Here is a 23,035-nt window from a genome sequence, read left to right as displayed (position 1 = left end):
AGGTATAGATATAGATATAGATATAGATATAGATATAGAGGTATAGATATAGATATAGAGGTATAGATATAGATATAGATAAGCTAAGCTAGTAAGATGGATTTGGCGATACCGATTGACTCCAGTACTCTCGGAGGTGGGTCGGCCCCGCTGACCCGATGGGCACTCCGTGCCGGCTCTACTGGCCCGATTTTTGTATGAGGCCGACCCGACTGACCCATTGGCCTTGTTTTTTTGGGTCGGGCCAAAGACCCGGTGGGTCGACCCGGCCCATTCCCACCTTGAGACGTAGACGTCGAAGAAGCAGCGGTGGCGGCAGAGATGACGACGATGATGAGGTAACCCTACAGCCGTCTCCTTGAAGCTAGCAATTGAAGCCTGGGATTTCAAAATTTAAATATAGTGTCACTTACAGTTACAAATAGATGAATTTGGTTGCAAAGCTAATTTCTTTGTGGTCGCTGAAGTCTTCACATAGCATCACCACCCATGGTGAGTACAGCGTGCAGGACTTGAACGCATCAACACAGATGAGCAAATTAGTTACTTCTTGGAGTTCTTAATGCACGGAGATGATTTGGATGTTTAAAGCTCCAAGCACAGGAACCATGTCATCTCCTAATTGAATAGAGGCTTGCCTTCAATTCCTAGGTATATGATCCAATCAGGGACAGGAACCGTGTCTCACGGATGGAAAACATCAGGAATGTGACAGAGGGAGCAGAAGCCGCCATCCAATGGCTGCGTGACGCAGGCGTCGAAGAAGCGGCTGCGGCAGCAAAGACGACGCCGACGATGAGGTAAACCTACAGCCATGTCATTGAACCTAGCAAGCTCCACTGCTCCAGTCAAGGCAATAGACAAATGAAGTCTTCCTCTGAATTCACCCTGCAGATGCCATCTAAATTTTCTTTGAATTGTTCCCAAATTTTCCCTCCCCTAGAATTTAATTTATTAGGTCTTCATCTATTTGTAACTGTAAGTGACACTATAAAGCAGTCATCCTGGACAAGTTTTGAGTTCATCGCCTGCCGCTGATTCCCAAACTCAACAGGCAAGTAATCCCAAACACAACTTAAATGATTTGTTCCCCAGAACATCAAATTTCATATAGAACCTCGCCAGATCGCCTTGATTAACTTTTAGTCTTCTACATTTTCTAACCATCTAGATGCATACATTATTTATACTGTAATGTATTCATTCTCCTCCCTTTCTAATTCTTTTCGAAACATTTCTTGCCAATATTTCCTTGCAAGTCCAAGCTCAGATGGGCTAACTCCCCACCTATAATATGTCAGAAGACACTAAGGTGGTGCTTGAAATTTGTAAGTTTTCTTACTTTCTAAGAATATATAGTTACCTCTATATTACTGTACTTTGAATATAATTAACATTGTTCTATAAACAGGCATAGCTGTTGCTATGATAGCCGAGACATAATATTGACGGCTAGCTTTCAAGGCCTTTAGTTATTCAAGAAGGAATAAAGTTCTTCATATCGGTTATCTCTGCCATGGGAAATAGTTATACAACTTACAAGGAAATATGCATGATGCCAATATATGCACTAATTAATGGTATACTTATCCAATGATTCAATGTAGTTTAATCCTTCGATTCATGTACCTTTTCAAGCTAGACTATCCACCTGTTGCATCTTCGGTTATACTACCTTTCAATCACAATTTAGAAGTTTTCCTTGCCAATGTCAATTTAAAATGATTGTAGTTATCAAGAGAAACTACTTCCTTTACATTCTTTCTGTTTCTGTTTCCCTGAAGACGCGGCAAGGAGTTTTGTTTTACAATATTTATACGTAAGAAAGAATGTTGTGCAAGACTACTTTTTAATTCTTAGAGCCTCCACTTCTCTGGTACGTAACAAACAAATTAGTTACTTCTTGGAGTTCTTAATGCGTGGAGATGATTTGGATGTTTGAAGTTGTTTCTTCCAAATATGAAGTATAAATCTATGATTATCTACATGGTATATCTAAGTCATAAATCAACTGATTGGGTGCACGGATTCACTTGAGAGTCTGTAGACCATTGCCAATCTACAGAACTCACTTCTGTTTATTATGCACAGTTGGTAATATAACATTTGATAGATGATATTTGACGATACATTACTATATTCTTGCCTATAGGTTACTGGTCTGAATTCCAAATCTTCCAAAATATTTTTAAGACTTCAGGGAAAATGAATTATTTAGTTAGAGGGGTGCTTTATTTTATATCAAAAGAAATCGTTATCTATAACCAATCTTCGTACATCAAAGGACATGTAAATAGAAACCTGTAGAACTCAAGTAGTCTATCTATCATATATTATACACTATTAGACATGGTCTAGAGAAATATGGGGAAGTTTTATGCTACGTGAAATAGTTAGGTAATGTTTACACAGAAAGATGTCAATATTTAATGGCAATTATAAATGAACATCATTTGTGCTTATGGATGAGATATGATTTCCAATCTTACGTGATGAAATTCAATTGGGGCATAGTTTCCCATCTGCAAATAGACATGCTTTCAAATGTGTTGTAATCACTCTTCTGTTATCTACTTACCAGATCTAGACAACTAGAGTACTGGAATTCTGAATTCTCCTAAGTTTTATCATATGAATACGAGGTTCTGGATTGGTCAATAAATATAGCAGATATAGTGTGTCAATGTTGTCATATGTATCTGTTGGTTATATTGTCAAATTAAACAATATATATGACCATGCTTCTGTTATTTTTATATAATCTTGACTTGCTAAATTAAAAGAGATTCCCTAATTTTCCCTCTGCACACAACACTATACTGATGGGTGAAGCTACAAATGCATGCTTGAGATAATGATTACATGATGTTAAAACAGTCGCCTCCAAGACATATATATTATGCTCAATTATATGTTACCCACAATTTTAGTTAGTACTGTAAAGAAAAAAAAATACTAAAAAGTTACCCGTCATAAGGACATAGCGTCTCTATTGACAAAGCGTGTCTCCGCGGAAAGAAAAAGGTCAGGAGCATGAGACATAAGTATAAGAAACTAGAAACAGGAAAAAGAAGTTTGCATTGTTAACTAATCATATGAGACGTGCATTCCCTCAAAACAAAAGAAAAAGGAACTGATGATATCACATACTGCAAGGAAGCCAGAAAATTTTACCCTCAATTGGAATCCCTTCCAGTTCCAATTACATGATAAACTGAAACTTGCTTCTGCCTAGCTCTCACACATGATCTCTTCACCGTTTCTATTTTGTAGCAAAACATTAACCACTTTTCTTTAACTAAAACAATACATTTGATGTCAAACAGTAATACAGTTTATGGCTATGCATTGATTACTTGCGTACAAGCCAACTATACAAATTGTAAGTGTGCATGAAAAGCGACACATTTTCCGTTCCACAACATTGACCACCTGAGAGTGTTTAAGCACTGGCAAGTTGGGCTGGCATTCGCATGTGTCATACCAATGGATAACTTCCGTAGTATGTATGCGTGCTAAAATATATGCATCACTTAATGGGTGGTTGGTATAGGATATAACAATGTCGTTGAATTTTTTTATAGAAGTTCGTAATAGGTACCAGTAGATGATTAAATAGTGTAACATGAAAAGAAAAAGGCTCTATTTATATGTGTATTTCGAAAAAAAAATAGAAGGAAACCAACATTTGGTTTCATGTAAACTCTGTATGAAGTAAAAAAATTGAGTTTCTGAATTCTTTCAATAAAATTCAATAAAAATTACTAATCATGTTAATATAGGAAATTCAACCTAACCAGCAAACACATTTGGTCAGTGGCGGAGCGTAGGCGGGACAATACCAGGCCTTGGCCCCCCCTTCCCAGAGGAAATTTTACTATGCTTATATTTATGCTAATCGTTGTACTAATTCTCCGGCGTCTCTGATCACCCTAGGCGTTTTTATGTCATACACTTACTTTGGCCCCTCCTAATATCAACGAGTGGAATAGAAATGAGGGCCGTCATCTATCTTACGCAGCAGCGACAAGACGTGTAAATAGACTAATCATTTTAGGTCAATTAACACATGAACCAAATTTCAATTAATAAATGAAATCCTTCTTATATTTAGAGAAAAGGCACAGGCATGCCCTATATATATTAAGCAAACGAACCACAACTGCTCATCTGCTGGGGATCACCGGCTTTACAATCATGGAGATAAATGAAAGCTTTCTTACTAACACATAGGAACAACAACTAAAAAAATATCAACCCGTAAAAAAAAACTAAAAAACATACTCAATAGTGATATGGAGGAACCACAATGGAAGATTGCATACCATTAGCTGGTACTTCACATTTTGTAGGAGCCATGCCGTCCCCAGAAGCCACTAACATCTTGCTGCTATTTGATTATCCAACGGTCTCCTTATATGCATCTTGCCTCTGTTACCCCCATACCTCCCATGGACCATCGCAGCAGGCCATCCTCTGTCCATCCAGCCATTCTTCAGCATCCTCCATCCGAACAACCATTCTTTTTGGGACATTTGTTGCGCTGACATTGTTGCCTTGCCACCAACAAACTTAGACCGAATCGCATGATTTCGTCCAGAAAATCCGTGAACCGGTGCTCCCTCACCGCCTCCTCGGTGCCACCAACCTCCAGCATCTCCACCACAGCCACTAGCCGCCGGTTCAGCAGCGCGCCGCGCTCGCAATGGCCCTCCCTGCCGCTCCGCTAGACTCAACGAGGTTGGCGTGGATTCACACCTTACGGACTCATGGACTCACCCGCCCACCTGCGCAACCAGAAAAAGAAATTCGAAGAAAATTAGTGACAAGTAGATCCAGTATAGCCTGGGGTTTGATTTCCTGATGGCCAGCGGTCATACCTTTCTTCACCGGCGGCAAATCGGAAGAAATGGCTCATGTGGGTCGGCGGCTCGGGAGTTCTGTGGGGATCGAACGAGGCCTAAGGATAAGTTCAGAACCTGTAGACCCTATGAGCTACGTATTTTATTACGTACTTTTTTTCTTGAGAAGAAAAGAAATACGAGCTTTTTTAGGGGTGAAAAGAAATACGAGCTATGTTTTTATAACTTGGATTAGAAAAGAAAATCATACAGAGAGGTGACCTTAACTCTGTGGGCTATGCACAATTGGGTTCAGCTTTTTTTTACTGCAACCTATACGATAATATGAATCCAATTTTCCTAAACAAAATAAGGATTCAGTTACTTATCGTATCTAATATGCCGACCCAGTCATACGTAAAAAGAAAAATCCAAGACTTAAGTGCTCCTAAATAGCTGAAACATACACATAGTACTAAAACTAAGAAATGCAAACGGTATTAATATAAAATCTAAACTGCAAACTAAAGGTTATTCGAAATATATAAAACCGAAGGTTTCTAGAAAGATTAGCTATACTGGAGTTGAAGACAAAAAAATCAAAAGGAAGGTCAATGTAAAGTCATATAATATTATAACCTTTATTTTCTAATAAAATATGTATACAAATTTAGCCGTCAAAATGCACAGCTCTCAATAAAGAATCTGAATAGATGGACATATATAAGTAGATGACAAATAACTGAGTAAAAAAATGGTTGCACAAGTACGTGCAATGGACGAAAAAATTCTGAGAATGCAAAAATTCTGAGAATGCGTCTAATATATGAAAGAATATAGAATTTAAAATATATGAACCGAATCAAAATTTGGGGCGACAAAAATATGAAAATAAAAATATATCGATGGCAAGTCAAAACTCTATAACCAGTATATTGCAAGCAAAAATATATGTGTGTGTATATATATATTTTTTAAATTATTACAACATTTGATACCAATTTGTTGTTGCTCTCATGGATTAGGACCATTTAGTGGATAGGCAAGAAAGGGAACAAAAAAATTGATAAACCTAAAAAAAAGATGGCGATAACTAGAACTCAAATAACCATGAGAAGCTAAGAAAAATGCATGGAGGACATCAATACAAATACAATTTTTGCTTTGTCAAAAAACAATCAAAGTCTAGCCGCGCAAATGCGCGGGCGCACCCGCTAGTTAACATTATATTTCAGGTAATCCTATCAATGTTGAAACTAATATTATCGAAACTGTAACCCCGGAGAAATACATAAGGGACATTTTCCAGAACGTTCTAGACTTTGAAAAGGAATAGGTATGTGGTACGATAACTAAATCGACTCCAAAACAACTCCAAAACAACTCCAATGGCAATTTTTATCAGTTTTGAAATATTTAAGAATTTTAGGAAAAAGAAGTAGTCCGAGAAGGACACGAGGCCTCCACAAGGGTGGAGGGCGCACCCACCCTTACTGGGCGCGCCCCCCTGTCTCGTGGACACCCCGTGTGCCTCCCGGACTCCGTTTTCTTGCATGTTACATATTTTGGTCGGTAAAAGTTCATTATATAAACTCACGAAGGTTTTGACCACCGCATCACACAAATATCCTTTGTTTTCGTTTCGAGCTGTTCCTGTTGCAGATTAAGAGCAAGATGTCTTCTCAAAAGTCAGTCAGGGAGAGTCGGGTGTCTCACCCAACACCAGGTCCAGGAGAAAATAGCAATGCTTATCACTTTGGACCATCAACGGAGGATGAGATTGAGGCCGACTTGAAAAGAATAGATGCCATGGAGGAAGATCAAGAAGTCACCTCTCGTCTCCAAGCAGAATTCATGATGGGGGAACTACAGAGCTCGGCTATTCCAAACTCGGTCATCCCTTCCAACTTTAGATTTCTTTCTTATGAAAATATGAAAAAGAGCGTCACTTGTTCTTCAGAAGCTATGCAGCATCCTTGGGTAAAGGGAGCTTTAGCCGTTACGGGCAAGCTCTGCAAAGAAGTTATGGACCTCAAACAACAAATCAATAACACTACAAAAAATACACTTCCGTGATGACACGTGTTTGTCACAGTAGGTCGCGTTTTTTGTCATGCATGTACGTCCATGACGATTTTATGACAGAATCAAGATAGTCATACATGTGCTATCATAGAAGTGTTCCATGACATTACCAAAATTATCATCACGGAAGTGTCCACTTCCATGACGATAAATCGCGCGTCACAGAAATGCTTTCGTCAAGAGTGACCGACACGTGGCATCCACCGTAACGGAACGTTGTTAAGCTATCGGGTCGGGTTTTGGATCCGATAACCCGTTAACAGCCCCGATCAATGGGGATTTTCCACGTGTAAAATCATCATTGGCTGGAGGAAACACGTGTCGGCTCACCGTTGGGACAAATGTCATCCGCTCATTGGACCGAAGGCGCCTATGATACGGTGACACATGGCACGGCCCAACAGAGGCCCATTCCTGTGAAAAGGCCGGCCCGTTTGACTTGGTCAAAAGGTGGCGGGCCGGCCCACGGAAAGCATGTTAACGGCTTGTTCGCATATAGCCCATTTATAGCCCGCTAACCAAGGGCCCGTTACGCCATATCCGAATTAGGCCCAGTAGCATCATCTGGGTCATCCAATATGATTCCAGCCCGTTTTAACTTCCGGCCCATGTGTGGCCCATGACTTATTTCGGCCCATATGAGGCCCTTTGTAACTCTTGGCCCATTAACGGCCCGTGGTAAAATTGCCCCGTAATGAACAGTGTATCACTTTATACCCATTAACGGCCCGTTATTCTATTAGGCCGTTTCCAGCCCAAGCTATCTTTCGGCCTTCTCAGGGCCCATTGATTCTTGGGCTCATTTGCAGCATTCGGTTACATACAGCCAGTTACTGTCATTTTCTGCTTGTGGGCCAAATTCAGCCCGTCGTTACAGTCGGCCCGTTTGCGGACCGTTAATACGTTGGGCCATTTTCATGTCAAAAAAAACCCGTTGGGCTGTTTTCATAGAGTTATCAAATACGGTCTATTAACGGCCCGTTATGGACCACAAATAGTACGACCCATGATTGGCGAAATGATGATACGCCCCGTAGAAGGCCCATGGATCCTACGGCCCATATGAGACCCATGGATTGTACGGCCCGTAGAAGGCCCATGGACCCTACGGCCCGTAGAAGGCCCATGGACCCTATGGCCCGTAGAAGGCCCATGAATCCTAAGGCCCGTATAGAAGGCCAATGGGTCCTACAGCCGGAAGAAGGCCCATGGATCATACGGCCTACAGGAGGCCCATGGTTACAACAGCCCATGTGTTGCCATGATTATTTTGGCCTAGTTACCAAAAATAGGCTATTGTGGCCACTAGAAAAACACAGAAAAAGAACTGCAGTGACCACAAGCAAACAACTAAACAAGACAATAAGGAAATAAATAAGCAAGCAATTAACGCTAGCCTATTACTGCTATTACACATATTACATCCACTAGGCATCAAAGTTCGCCACCAGTGCAAATATAGGGAACAAAGCAGCATATTACATACACTGGCCGTCAAAATTGGCCACCAGTGCAAATAAACACGGCAGCAAAACAAGAGCATAATTGAAACAACTTCAGAAGAGCTCAAGAAACGTTATCCTGGGTATCCACCATGCTGGCAATAAGCTTAGCAAGCTTATTAGCTTTGTCCTGTTTGGCGCTAAAATCCTCCAACGCTTACTGTTGCACCAGAAAGTATGCATCTGAATGCTCCAGGGACTTCCGCAGTCCTTCCGCTTCTTGTCGCAACACAGCTGATCGATGTCTTTCAGCTTATAGTTGAGACTCAAGAAACCAAACTGATTCAGACAGTGATTTTGAATAGCTTGTGCAAGTGGTAGTGGCCAGTAACTCGAACACTAAACCAAGACAGGACTTTGGGGTTGTCTCGCTGTCTTCAAGATAGTCATCCTTAGCTGTTTTATCAGCTTTGTTGGAGACCAACAAGGATGTGTCACTATCCTGAACCTCATCTGCATTACTTCCTTTACCATTGCTTAATAAGGCACTCTTCCCCAATATTCTTTCAGCATTCTAAAAGAAGAAACAAGCAGACACATAACAAGTTTAGCATGTACTAGTATATGAAACTCATGGTGAACCAGTTCATTAGTAAGGTGGACAGGATTAAACTACCAAGTCTTCTATTGCCAAGTACTAGTACATAGTAAAAGCATCAAACAAACATATATCTATGTCCTATGGTCACTGCATTGTCTTGCCAAATCAAAATAGAGACACGGTTCAAATCATATCAGTTCAAGACAAAGCAGCAGTGAAAGAATACAAAGCATGGGAAACTACACGGCATAAACAAGATTTCAGATGGGTACCACGGGTCTACATGTACAACAACACTATTGGCTCTGTTGTGATGCTAGTAATGTGCATGATATGAAAGTCAACTATATACACAATTGAAATTGAAATCAAAAGAGCTATTGATAAGAGCAAACCTGTTAAAGAAACATGTGTGAACATACATGTTGTGTCATTGGAGTTTTGATTGGATTCTTCAATTTAAAAATAAGTTTGTATGAGTAAATACAGTGATACAAGAGCAAAGCAAACATAGTTAAAAAAAGGCGCGCCTAAGCGAGCGCTTAAGCGTGCCTGGACTCTAGGCGTTGGCAAAACGCATTGCGCATAACTACGCTTAATCTGTGCATAACTGCGTATAAGCATGCGCTTTTGTCAGTAAAGCACAAGGCGGTGGCAAAACACACAATTAACGCCTAGCGCTTTTTTGAACTATGATAACAATGGAATCTTAAACTAGAACAATTGTTCTTCAGGTTTAGGCACTTGTTCTACATGAACAGAGTACAATAAGACGCAAGAATATAATACTTAAAAATAGAAAATGAGCTCATAGACCTTACCACATTCTTGGTTCGGGACCAGTACAGAACAAGGCGTTCCCAGTCATCGTCCAGTAAATGTGTCTTAGGAGAATGTAAGGGAATTTGATGAGCTTCTTTGCCGGTGAAGTACGTTTTCTTCAAGTAATTCTGATACTGCCACCAAGCATTCTTGAAGATAGCAGAGGTATTAGCACAGGTTACCTCATCCCGAGTTTCCAAATCGGTCCTTCTCTATAGAGAAAAATGGGAAAATTTGCTGTATTATAACCATCATGGAGGTAGGATGTATGGGACGAAGCAAAGTAATTGTCATGAACAACATTACTTACACATAACTCTTGGACAAACACCTGCAACTGGCATTTTGCTTCATCTTTAGTATAATATTTCCAAGATGGGAAGATACGCACATACGATTTAACAACATCAAATGTGATAGATGCTAAACTACGACTAGCTGGTTGTGCTTCCTCCACAGGAATAGGCGTACTAACTGGTGGAGTTGGGGTTCGCCGTGATAGTACTCGCCCTTTGGGCACTGGAGCTGCCTTACTAACTGCTCTTGTTTGGGAGCTCTGTGGTGGAGATGGTGATGTGTCAACGGGAACCGGGTTACTATCGGCTGGGGTTGGGGTTAGATTGGGTGAAGCTGGTTCTCGGTCCATCACAATAGGGGTACAATCTGCGAGAGTTTGGGTTATGTGTGGTAGGGCTGGTTCTTGTGCATGTACAACTAGGGTGCTACCTCCACCAAGAGATAGCACTATTTTATTTGAAGACCGTGTTTTTAGTCCGCTAGATACTGGCATCACCCGCTCCAATTCAAATGGCTGATAAACAGGAAACATAGTTGAATGTACAGACATTGTATTAGAGACAGATGCAATAGATAGTGTGGAAAAAAGAGGGCATGAAATAGTTGACATGTATATTGTTTAACTAAAACGGATAGCATGACATAATTTCACATATATGATGTCTATCTGAACTGGATAGCATAGCATAACATAATTCAAAGATATGATGAATAACTAAACAGGATCGCATGACATAATTCACCTACATGTTATCTAAGTAATCAGGATCGCATCATTTAATTCACATATGTGATTTATATGCTAAACAGAGGGTATTCGATATGATGTCTGAACTAAGAACATGGTGTTTAATATTGTGTATATGATGTCTAAACTATGCAATGCAAGACACCGTATGCATGATATAAGAAGTATAATCGTGCCAAGTTAGAGTATATACCTCACTGGGGGAATAGGACTGGTCATCCGTCTCTGAATCCATCTGTGAGGAGCTATCGGGACTCAACAAGAGATCTGCTTCGACAGGTAGCACTGTCTGCTCTGAAGGCCTTGTTTTCACTCCAGATTTTTCCATCTCCCACCCAAATGGCTGATTCACAGGAAGAGTAGTTTAATGTACAAACATTGTCGACAAATGGAAAGTAATGAAGAAAAGGATGGGCAAGATATCATTCAAATATATGATGCCTGGTTAAACAGGATGGCATTGCACATTTCACATATATTATGGCTGGCTAAAAGACATGAGACATCATAATTCCCATATATGATATAGAAACTAAACAGGTGGCATTACAAAACATGTCTAAACTAATCAGATGACATATATGATGTCAAAAGTAGGCACTGCAAGGCAACATATGCATGATATGACTAACATCATCATGCCAAGGTAGAGCAAACACCTTGGGGGGTAAATAGGGGTGGTCAGCGGCGTCTGAATCCGCCTCAGAACAGATATCTTCCTCTGGATTACAATCTGGAGAGGGGTGGGGAGGGTTTTCCATTGAACCCACCATGGAGCGATGTCTGCATGACATTGTATTACCACACAAAACTCTTATCTTTTTCTCTACATGTTCAGCATGACTGTGTACAATATCTGACATGCATATGAAAAAATATGGTGAGATTATGTAAGGAGAGCATGCAGAAATTTAGAGTGATGGTAACAACCAGTGGATGGATCCAAAAATAATGATAGCAGGCTGATGATTGCTTTAAACTAATAAAAAGAGAGATGATAATTGCTTTACTATTTGTTTCCCACCCAAGATGAACAATTTAGGCATACCCTAGGTGAACTAGATATTAGACAGACATACTATTCATTACTGCCTCAATATGTGCCCCGCAACTAATTTAGAACTCAAGTTTGAACATTAATTTGGACCTGACTTGGGAGTCCAAGAGCTGAACAGGATGATAAAGTAGTAGGTAAGTTTAAGCAATGCATAACATAAGCAGAAACAAAAGAGTGTGACCTCTCTTGTGGACCTGTGTACTCCTCAGGTTCATTTGCTGAGTCGATGATGGCGATGTCGTTGCGGTGGGTGCCGGTGGCAGGGAAGGCGAACTGAGGCGGTGAAAGACGGTTAGGAGTCGTGATGTCTGGTTTGGTGGATGCTTCTGTCGATGGAGCAGCTCAGGTGAGGTGGACGACGTCGCGGCAGGAGAAGGACAAATCACACAAAGTTCCCTTCGACACGTACCTGTAACTGAAGTAATTCTGTAAGGGCTCATTTGGCTTGCATGGTTCTTAAAACGCAGGGATAGGAAAAACACTGGAATAGGATAGGAAAATGCACATGGTAAACAGAGCATTTGTAAATGCAGGATTTCTGTCAACTTGGGTGTTTGGTTTACAGGAATTGGAAGAGCAGAGGAATGCAAAGAAACATGGCCAAAATAAAGTGAAACCATATGAAAGCGTGTACAGTTAGAATGTTATTCTGGCACTAATGCACTTGGTCTTGTTTTCATGCATAGGATTTTGAAAAGTAGGTCCAGGTGGATGTTTTGCTTCATTCCTTTCAACAAAATGCATGAATAATTGAATAGTAGAGTGCCATTGGAAAATTCCCTATTGCTCTGTTTTTCCGTTGAACCAAAATAGCCCTAATGGATCGACGTGAATGTATAGTAATAAGTGATGCAATAAGTGTACAACCTCTTTGCCATAGCCGTGTCGACCTCAGCATCATTGGGTTGGTCGCTAAAGCAGTTGAGACAGAGGTGGCTGTCGGAGGTGTGGAGGAAAATCTGAGGAATCTGTAGACGGTGTCCAGGGCACTGCTCTGTTGTGATGGATCGTTCTGTGGTTGGAGCAGCTCCGGTGAGCCGTAAGACGTCAAGGCTGAAGCAGCACAAGACAGACATCGTCAATCTCAAGTGGGATTCTAATAGCATCTCCAATAGATGATGTAAAATGGATGTAAAATTAACATCACCAAAAACCACCTGACTACAACAGATGAGGTAAAAACTGTTGACTCTGAACTTAACTATCGAAACTGAAATTTATTGTGGAATCTGAATGCTACTGTTGAAACTGAACGCAATGGTAGCAGAGAGGCACTTGACATGTAGTTTAGGGAGGGCCTGCAGTTCATCATCAACCTGCACCCCCCTGATCCGCCAGCCACCACCGGACGAACCGCCGGCCCCAGCGCCGCCTCGCCGCCCAGAAACAACTCGCCACCGCCGCCCCGGCCAACCCTCTAGGCCCCCGCCCCCACCCTGAACCCTAAGATAGATAGTGGGGTACCTCTCCGGCGAGCCCCCGTCCCCGCTGCGGGTGGTTCTTCCTTAACTCCGGTCAGCCCCCCCAACCCCTGAAAATTGACTAACCCAAAAGTCGATTTAGTCGACTGAAGTGTGGCTTAATCGGAGCAGAGCAGCAGCACGAGCGAGGGGGAGAGCAGCAGCAGCAGCTGGGCGAGCGAGCGATCGAGCGAGAGCTAGAGCATCAGCAGCATCGTGAGCGAGCGAGCGAGGGCAGCTGGAGGGAGTTTTCGCGCGCATTGTAATTTCGGGATAGCAAGGCGCGGGTTGTGAAGGCGCCAGTTTTGGGAGCACGATATCTGAATTTTCGGGATATAACAAGACGCGGGTTGAATTTTAGGGACAATCCTAACGTGTAGTAATATTGTACTTGTACATACCAAATCAATTCGCACTTCCCTCAACCAAAAAGAAAACGAAAAAAAACTATTCACACCACACAAAGAGAGAGTCTTGCCCCGTTTTACTATACAAATGCTATTCAAAGCTACTCCCTCCTTCCATCTATATAGGGCCTAATACGTTTTTTGATGCTAACTTTGAGCAAATATTAGAACAATGATATATGACATGCAACTTACACAAAGCACACCATTAAATTCGTCTGTGAAAGGTTCTTTCAATGATATAATTTTCATATTGTGCATGTCATGTACTATTAATCTTGTCAATAGTCAAAGGCGGTCTTAAAAATCTCATTAAGCCCTATATAGATGGAAGGAAGGAGTATGAATCCATGTTATGTCCGATTAAATTTTTTCGCTTGTTGTATAATGCATGTAACCTACTCATACCAACATTTTAGTGCATTCCAAATGTCTATACTACCGCTGCAATTCGAACTAAATTTGAATTCGTTTCTCTATTTCAATAAGAATCTACAATCATGATTGTTGCCAACTTCAACCATCATTCGTGTATTACCTTAATAACACACCACATGATTACTATAGAGATAGATATGAACTATGTGTACTACATGAACTTGAATTCTATTTTTTGAATACACTTGATGTTGATTCCAAATAATAGTACATTTGATGTACTAACTATATATTCATAATCTAAACCATGTTCCATACGTACACCGTGTTTATCACACAAAGTATAGTGCCCCGCCCCCTACATTATGACAAGTATTTAGACCTGAGTTGCAAAAGCCACACATTAGCCCAAATTATAATCAGTGTTCTACATTATGATATCTTCTTCAAGTATCTGTATCCACTTCTTTATAATGAATTATGATCATTGTTCGTCTTTTACACCTTCACGATCCTCTTCTATTTGTAGCTAGCTGGCGCTAACTTTCTATCGTGCATGCACACGCCCGCCCCCCTCTCACACACCCTTAGCGTCCCCTCCATCGCGCACGTTCATTATTTCTCTTTAGGTCCTCCACCAGCGGTGTGTGTAGGCCCCCGGCTCCTTCTTTCCGGCACACACCGGTCGATATACCTCTCTAGCCAAGTGTGCCTCAACAAACACATATATACTTCCCCACTTCTCTTCTCACCGTCCATGCCCCCATATGTCCAATACGATTCCACGCAGGTGCACACTCCCGCCCCTCTTTTCATTGATCACATACTCGGACACTCCTCCCCCCTCGACATGGTAGGCCTCTCGCACCACCTCCTAGCCACACCCTCTCCCCTTGTCTGCCTCTCAAGACCTTATTTTCTTCTAACACATGCAGGCGTGTATATGAACTGATCTCCCTACATATAGCCAGGTCGACTGTAATTCGTTTTCACCAAGCACCGATACACTTACCTTGCTAGTTATGTCTCTCCTTTTCTCGGACACACGATGGTTGATCTTCCTATGTAGTTACGTATGCTTACCACAACCATATCTTCTCCCCTTATCATCCTTGAATACCTCCCGACCCGTCTCTCACACGCACGTGCATAGACAGACAGACATCCCCCGCCCTCTCTTATTGATATTGCACTCATACCCTCCGTTTGTCTAGTAGGCCTCTCCCACCTTTTGTGAGATACCACTCCACCACCAACCCTCCGATGCTCTACCTTTGTCTTTTTCCCAATCTTATTCCTCTGCTACACATATCCATGGATGTCGATCGATCTCCCTCAATACATAGCTAGGTCTCTCTCCTTCCCCACACATATACTAGTTGATCGGTCTCTACCCCCCCCCCCACACACACAAACCGATAGTCGAACGTTGTAGGTAGGTATCCATGCCACGGAGAAAAACTGCACCTCTGCCCTCTCAAATTCCAGTAGGCCAGCCGCCTTGTATCTTTGACGTGGGCAAACACAAATTCGATGGCACTCTTTATCGATCGTGCAGCCACACACTTCATCCCTGTTTTCAATTCTATCGATATCTCACATCCATGACTCTGTTTCACACACATTGCATATGTTACATTTTTCTGATTGAGATATCATCAACACATTGCCTCTGTTTCGCACAAAGCATCTCTCTCACACCCACCCACGTACGTACCTGCACCTAAAGAAGAAGTGCACGTAGGACGCACGTACTCACGTCTCGTTCCCGGCCACACCTGCGCGGGTACACAGTGGAGTTCGTTTCTGTACGAAAAAGGCAGCCCACGTGATAATTTGACGCGTGTAGAGGTTGTTTACTCGAAGGAGGGTCGGGTACCACGCCTAGACAGAACAAAGTTCGACTTGACGCATTAGCATTAAATAAAGTTATATACTCGTCAATGGCACGTACGGAATATAAAACGATTGCCGTGGGGAAAATGGAAAAATGGGTTTGTATCTCATCACACCATCTCACACAAGGCCACCGTGGCCTCTCTCTCTCAGCGTTGGTCAGTGATCCGGCCGCATCCCGTCCGCCGGCGGAAAGGGAGGATGTGCACCGTCTCTCTGTTCGACGGTGTTGAGGCAGCATGTCCCGATCTGCGGTACCCGCCGTTCTCTCTGACCAAGCTCTGGCGCGGTAGGGCCTTCGCCACTTGCTCGCTGCCGCAGTATGGGCAGATCTCGGCCGCCGGCGCACTCCTAGTAACATCCCGACGACCCTAAGGTATAGCTTCCTCTAGTCTTGTTCCACTGCCCATCTTCCCACATTGCTGCATGTGGATCTTCTTTAGTTGTTTGCTTAAATCGTATCTCGACCGGCGTACTTTCCATCTTGCAATCTCGTCCTCAAACCATTTTTGATAAACCACCATGTGCTATCTTTCCCTTATTACATGGAACATGCTTCTTTTTTGTCGGCGTATGTGTCTTCAACTCGTGTTATTAGGCAGTATGTTTCCTCTCGACCTCCTTTTGCAAATAGGGCTATCCATTTTCACCTTGTTGCTATTGCGACCTTTTGGTGAACTGCACAAATTACTTTTCTGAAGAGTGTTTTGTGCAGTTCCGCCAAAATGTCACACAGGCAACGTTTTTACATTTCTGTGGGACTGCGGAAAGATTGATTTTGCTATCCTCCTCATCCAACTCCGTGCCTAATCTTCTCCAACAAGAAGTTAGTCCTAAAGAGAGATCGTAGAGGTGATCGGCTTCTATTTATGTGTGTTATGTTTCATCATCTAGTTCCACTATTATTGTAATCACACTGACTGGATATCTTTGCAAACAGGGATGGTCCGCTCGATTTTAGTGGAGCTGCACAAAATGATCGGATTGTGGTGTCCTTCATACACCTCTTTTTTGGCTACAGAGCTAGGTGAAACTAGCTGCCAAGCAATGAACACTGTGCCAAGGAAATGGTGCCATGCCTACGAACAACATCGATCAATTATATTATTTTTATTTGTACACCTTCTCACAACTTTGTCTTCAGTTGTGATGTGAATATTGGCGCTGATCCGCGAACCATTGAGATGCATTAGCCATGGTAGTTTCATTTGTATTTGATGGAATGTTGTAACAAGATAATCTCGAGGCAAGACACATGAATCCTAAGTTGAAACTTTTTTTTCCTGCGGGAACCAAAGTTGAAACCTTCGTAGCATCACAGTACAATTTCATCAAAATTATGCGTACATATAAACATATCCTGAAGGATTGACAGCAATGCCAGAAACAATTCAACTTCATTTCGCCGACATGTTGGACATCCTTCATCCGTCTCCACCTGCCATGCAGCAATATTGAGTGCACAACACAACTTTAGGGAAAGATTCACCCCGGTCGTTGCACCGCAGTAGTAATGACTAGTGAGCAGTCAAATCATAGAGCCCCACCTTCGCCACAGTAAGTTGCTCGGACGAAGCAACCATCATTTCTCTGTTCCTTGAATCCGCTGGTACTCACATATTCCCACAATAATAAGTTGCTCGGGCGAATCAACCATCACTATATCCGCTCACATGTGATGACCACAGGAGTTATCCATTCAGATTGCATGTTAAAAAAATAAAGGTCGATAACTAATGCGGTAAACTTTCAAAAAAAACTAATGCGACACCTCGGGCCAACACGACCAGATCGCATTTTGCACGAGAAATTACACACCATGTTTCGTTGACATGTGGTCCCGTTCCAACATATCAGTGAGACGACGGCGAGTAGTAGTATTTCCAAACGGATGTGTAGGCCGGGCGCCTCTTCGTGAACCGTGGCAAACTGGCAACCGTCCACCGACTCTTTGCCTTTCCCTCTCGATTTGGAACTGATGTCGCACGCTCTTCCTCTCCCTCCTCCATTTTCCTTCAGCCCTTCACCCTTTCTTCTGAAATTGTTCGATCGTCTTCTCCATGGAGGGAACAGGCCGGAAACGACCCCGTTATTCTTGCCCCGATCTGAAAGATGACATTGTGGAGGAACTCATTGATCCGTGCGACGTCATCACCTCGGCTAGCATGGCAGGTTCGTTCAAGCCCATTCTCGACTCAACTAATAACATCATTACAAGGAACACAAGAGTCAAGGAGCGGTTTGATCTCCCCTATCTTCTTCACCGTGACCCTGATGACTACTGGCGCGGGGACGACGGAGGCCTCGCCGTGTGCAAGTTGATGCCGCTTGATAATGATATGTATGATGTTAAGATGCCATCGCTTGAGGGCAAGGCTTGGGCAGGTGCAAATGGAGATTGGGTTGTTTACATTGGGTCCAACTGCGAGTGGGAACTTGTGAATGTGTACACTCGTGACCGGGTTCCACTTCCAAAAATCTCAGCAGACTGCCCAGAGGTTGAGCACACCGGTATTGTACGCACGTTCAAATACGATCATGGTGATTGTCTTCTATGGAATATAGCAATTTGTCGAGTTCCCAACTACTCTTGGAATTACAACAACTATGAAGTTGTTGCTATCTTCGACAAGCTTGTTGTCGTCGTTTGTTGTTCGACTCGATGGATATTGCTCAAAAATCAGTTTCTATACACGGATGTGTACTGTGATGCAATTCAATACGAGGGTCTTGTGTTTGCTTCCACCGCTCATGGCACTATTTTTGCATGGGATCCTCGTAGTTTCGGTACATTTGTCTTCCACCATAATTATAATTGTTTCATCCACATGCATGAGGGTTAGCAAGTTTCCCTTTACTAATTAACCTTCTTCTTGTGTTTCCAAGGTCCTGTGAACATTCCACCACCTATACTTGAAAAAATTTATAACCAAGGGGGAGATGGCGATGGTGATGATCACGAGCATGAGGACGAGCAGAACATACATACTCAGTGGCGCCTAGAAACTAATTCCGATGGATCACCTCTTCTTGTGTGTATACAACCCACTGATGATGTTACTACTGAGGGAGCACGTGTTGTCTCCCATGGTCGCACTCTCCGGACCTATTACAACACCCGTTGTATGGTATTCGGGATGGATACTAGTGTGCTAGCGCCAACACCTTCTCCCTGGTACAGAATTGATAGTCTTGGAGAAAACTCGCCCTTCCTTGGACAAAACTATTCGATGATGGTGAAAGGCGATCCAACTGCTGTTGACACAACGTTACTAGTACCATTTATGAGAAGCAACTGTGTCTATACCTTGGACATTAGGGTGGTTCCCTACCCTGGTACTGATATAGTAGGCCGCTTCAGCCTGGATGATCATTCCTGCATTGGTCTCGAGATCGACAATAGATGGCCCGTCCCAGAGAATCACTTGTGGTTCAAAGTAAGTGTTTCCAACACCGAGGAATGGTTGAGTTGAAGTTCATTTCATTGCTTGTTTTTTGTTGTGTGGTGAAAACTTTAGTATTTATAATGTATCCTCGTTGTCGATGTGGGTTGATGACATGTTGTATGTAATAAAATGATATGCCTGTGATAAACTTACTAAATTTATGAATGGCTTTCGAGTTGCTTCTGTGAGTGAGTGGTGCGACGAGGCAAAAAAATATTTTCCGAATACATAATTGTACGTGCATTGCAACAGGTTATCGGATGAGGCCAATCAACAATAGTAGTACACTATTTGTACTAGCTTCACATGCTTCGCGCGTCGTGCGGGTGTTTTTACTGTAGCCATATTGTACGTAACTAGCACCTCGAATCCTCGATACTAGTACTATATAGTAAATAGTAGGAGTAGTAGGGTGGCATGGGCCAGAACAAGCATTCACGTCCAGGAGTACGGCACATGCCACCAGCACGACTTCCATCTGACACCATATTTCTTGGAGTCCGTGCTAGAGCAATCTCTTCAACCTCATCGTTTCTCTAAATCAGCCATCGCGCGGCGGGCGAGGTGGGGGTTTGCCGATAGTCGGTTTCCTCAACTACGGTCCCCACTTGTAAGGCCAACTCCTACGCTCTATCAATATATGGATGTACTCTTCTTCCCAATACAAAAACTTGCATCCATTCTACTCCCTCCGTTGCACAATATATGCCTTCTATTTGTCAAAATATATATGTATCTAGACATGTTTTAGTATATAGGTACATCCATTTTTGGACAAATGGAAGACAAGTATTTTGGAACGGAGGGAGTACACAATAATTTTTTTAAGTTAGCACAACTAGTCTAATCCGAGAGCACAACCGAAGATTTGGTCGGGTTCTTCCTCCTTTTGCCGACACGTGGGACATCCTGCATCCAGGTCGTGTCATGAAAGAAAATAGAGTGGTAGTTGAAGCCACGAGATGTGCATCTTGGGTTAAACTGTAAATAGTATCTTACTACTCTTGAGTAACTCCAAAAGCGGCCACCGAAGATCTTTATTAGATTTGTTTTTCATCACCAGCACGTCAAGGTGAAAGATGTGCAGGTTCAGTGGGTCCTCTTGCGTTTTCACTGACATGTGGGACTGCATGTGAGCAAACAAACGATGGGCTCCGCGCGTCCGCTGGCTGGCTGAGAAGAGAGATAGAGGAGGGCTGAGCACAGACTGCAGGAAATTTGTTCTACGTAACCAACACCTTGATATTCGCGTGTGGTTGTTTCTAGAATAAAAAAGGAGGTACCCCTACTTATGTTACTCCCACTACGCCTAGCCTAAGGTTAGTAGGTGACCTTGCACTTGGCTCTTCGTCTCTTCCGGAAGTCGATGGTTCTACAGTAGTGCTTCTGGCAATCTGACACCAAATGAACTTCTGCACGTCCACCGCTTGTAAGCAAAAGTTTCTCCTCGTGCTACGAGCCACCGCGCACGCATTGGCAAGGGAGAAGGCGTAATCAAGCTTCTCGTTGTTCTGCGAGTTGACGGGACACATCAAAGTTATTTACTAGTAGTATGTACTCTCTCCAAAAAAGGGCTGACCATGTCATTGCTACCATCCCGTGCTCCGTCGTTGAGTACATGCACTATTCACATGCCATCGAGGAGAAAAAATATTGCGTAGGTGCCATCGAAGTGCACGACTCACTTACTAAAAAGGGTTTCCCCCGCTTTCCCCCCCGTGACTCACTTACGCACTGCTTATCTGATTATCTCCATTTTCTGGCATGACACATGCACCTTGATGCTAGATGTCTCGTGTGTTGGGAAAAGGATGAACAAAGCTCACGTAAAGGAAAAGAGTTGAAGAGCATAGATTCCCGGCGACCGAGGAGGAGCAAGGAACCTCGCGGTGGAGCGTCTGCAAGGAACCTTGCGCGTTTCCCCTATTTTTTGCCGCCTGCCCACCTATAAACAAATAAAAGAACATGAACTTTTCACTAACCACTAGAAACGGTACATTAGGATGCTAAGTTGAAGATGTTTTATAGTCCCTCCGTTCCCAAATATAAGTCTTTTTAGATATTTCAATAAGGGACTACATACGAAACAAAATGAGTGAATCTACACTCTAAAATATGTCTACATACATCCGTGTGTTGTAGTCTATTTGAAATGGCTAGAAAGACTTATATTTAGGAATGGAGGGAGTAGTTTATATTGAATTATTGATAACCACGCAACAAGCCACGCATGTACAGGACGCATGCAGCCATGCATGTACACAAGCCAACACACTAACTCCATCCGATCCAACTCATGCACATACGCGCACAGCATGGAGCACACAACGCACGTACACAAGACGTGCATGCAGACACGCTCGGTCGCAGAATGCACGTGAATAACACATGTATGCGCACACACTCTGCTGTATGGAGGCATGCGCCATCCGCGGCGACGTCCGGTTCGGCGTGCTATGACGAAGCTCGCACGCAACGGTGCGTACGCATCTCTTGCAGCACCTCTTTGTCATCGTTGCTCAACTACTAGTCAGGGATGAAGACGACCGCAACCTTGGCCTTAGAGCTAGCACCGATGGAAAAACACGCACACTGCATGCACACGAGCACATACGGAGTGCCCACGGCGTGGTGGTGGTGCGTCCCCAGTTGCCTCTACTCCTTCTGCGCACGGTGTCTATCAAGGCGGCTGCATGCTAATGATGATGTGGGTGAGATCTTCTAGGACTCAGATGATGACGAGGAAAATTATGAGACACAAGGTGACGTACACCGTCAAGGTCCACGGTCAAGGGGGTGCTTGTAAGTGCTTAGATGTGCTTAGAGCAAGTACAATAGAGCTGAGTCAGCGGGCTATAAGGAATAAACTAGTATATTTCTGCTTAGTTGGAGGAAAGAGAAGAGGAGAGATAAGGTAAGCGGGCTCTTCGTGAAGAGCCAGCTCTAGCACGTGCTCCTAGGCACTTTGTGAGAATGAAAGGTGGGCCACAGAATAAAAAAGTAGTAGTACACTCTTTTGATCTACTATTGTACATGTTGACTATAAGATGGGCTGTAGATGACATGGCACTGGCTTATAGCCAGCAGCTGGCTATGCTACTAATGCTCTTTAGATGAGGTGCTAAGTGCATTAAATGGCTTAGTAACTCAAGTCTTCAATGCATAGGTGCTTAGTTTATTGGTGCCACATCATATTTTATGCCTACGTGGCAGGCTTAGCAGCTACACATGGTGGAGCACTGGGAGAGGCCAAGGCTGGTCATAGTGAGGAGTAACTTATACTGTAACATATTACTATGTTACTCTAAACATCTCTATAAACCGGAAACGAGGGAGTAGTAACATAGACTAGTGTCATTTTTTTAGGGCTCATAGACTAGTGTCATATGCAGAGTATGGGAGCACATGATATTTCCCCGTCTGGACCGATCCCAAGTTGGCTTCTCACCTTCTTAGCCCAACAAAAACCCCTTCCCCCTCCCCCGCGCGCTTCCTGCCCGGCGCCAGCTGAGCCCGCCGCTCCACATTGATGGCAAGTCATGGCGACGCGACCTC

General features: G+C 43.0%; 1 long non-coding RNA gene across 1 annotated transcript; it reads right to left on the bottom strand.

Moving 5' to 3' along the window:
- Nucleotides 1-4,171: 4,171 nt before the first annotated feature.
- LOC123114272 (uncharacterized) lies at nt 4,172-5,111 on the bottom strand. The gene is made up of 2 exons (XR_006456479.1): nt 4,881-5,111; nt 4,172-4,787 (listed from the first exon to the last, which is right to left on the bottom strand). It is a non-coding gene; the product is annotated as an uncharacterized lncRNA (long non-coding RNA).
- Nucleotides 5,112-23,035: the final 17,924 nt, after the last annotated feature.

Source organism: Triticum aestivum, chromosome 1B, assembly GCF_018294505.1.
Source record: "Triticum aestivum cultivar Chinese Spring chromosome 1B, IWGSC CS RefSeq v2.1, whole genome shotgun sequence".
Taxonomy (NCBI): domain Eukaryota; kingdom Viridiplantae; phylum Streptophyta; class Magnoliopsida; order Poales; family Poaceae; genus Triticum; species Triticum aestivum.
Note: the sequence above shows the minus strand (reverse complement) of the source record. Positions and strands in the feature narration are given on the sequence as shown.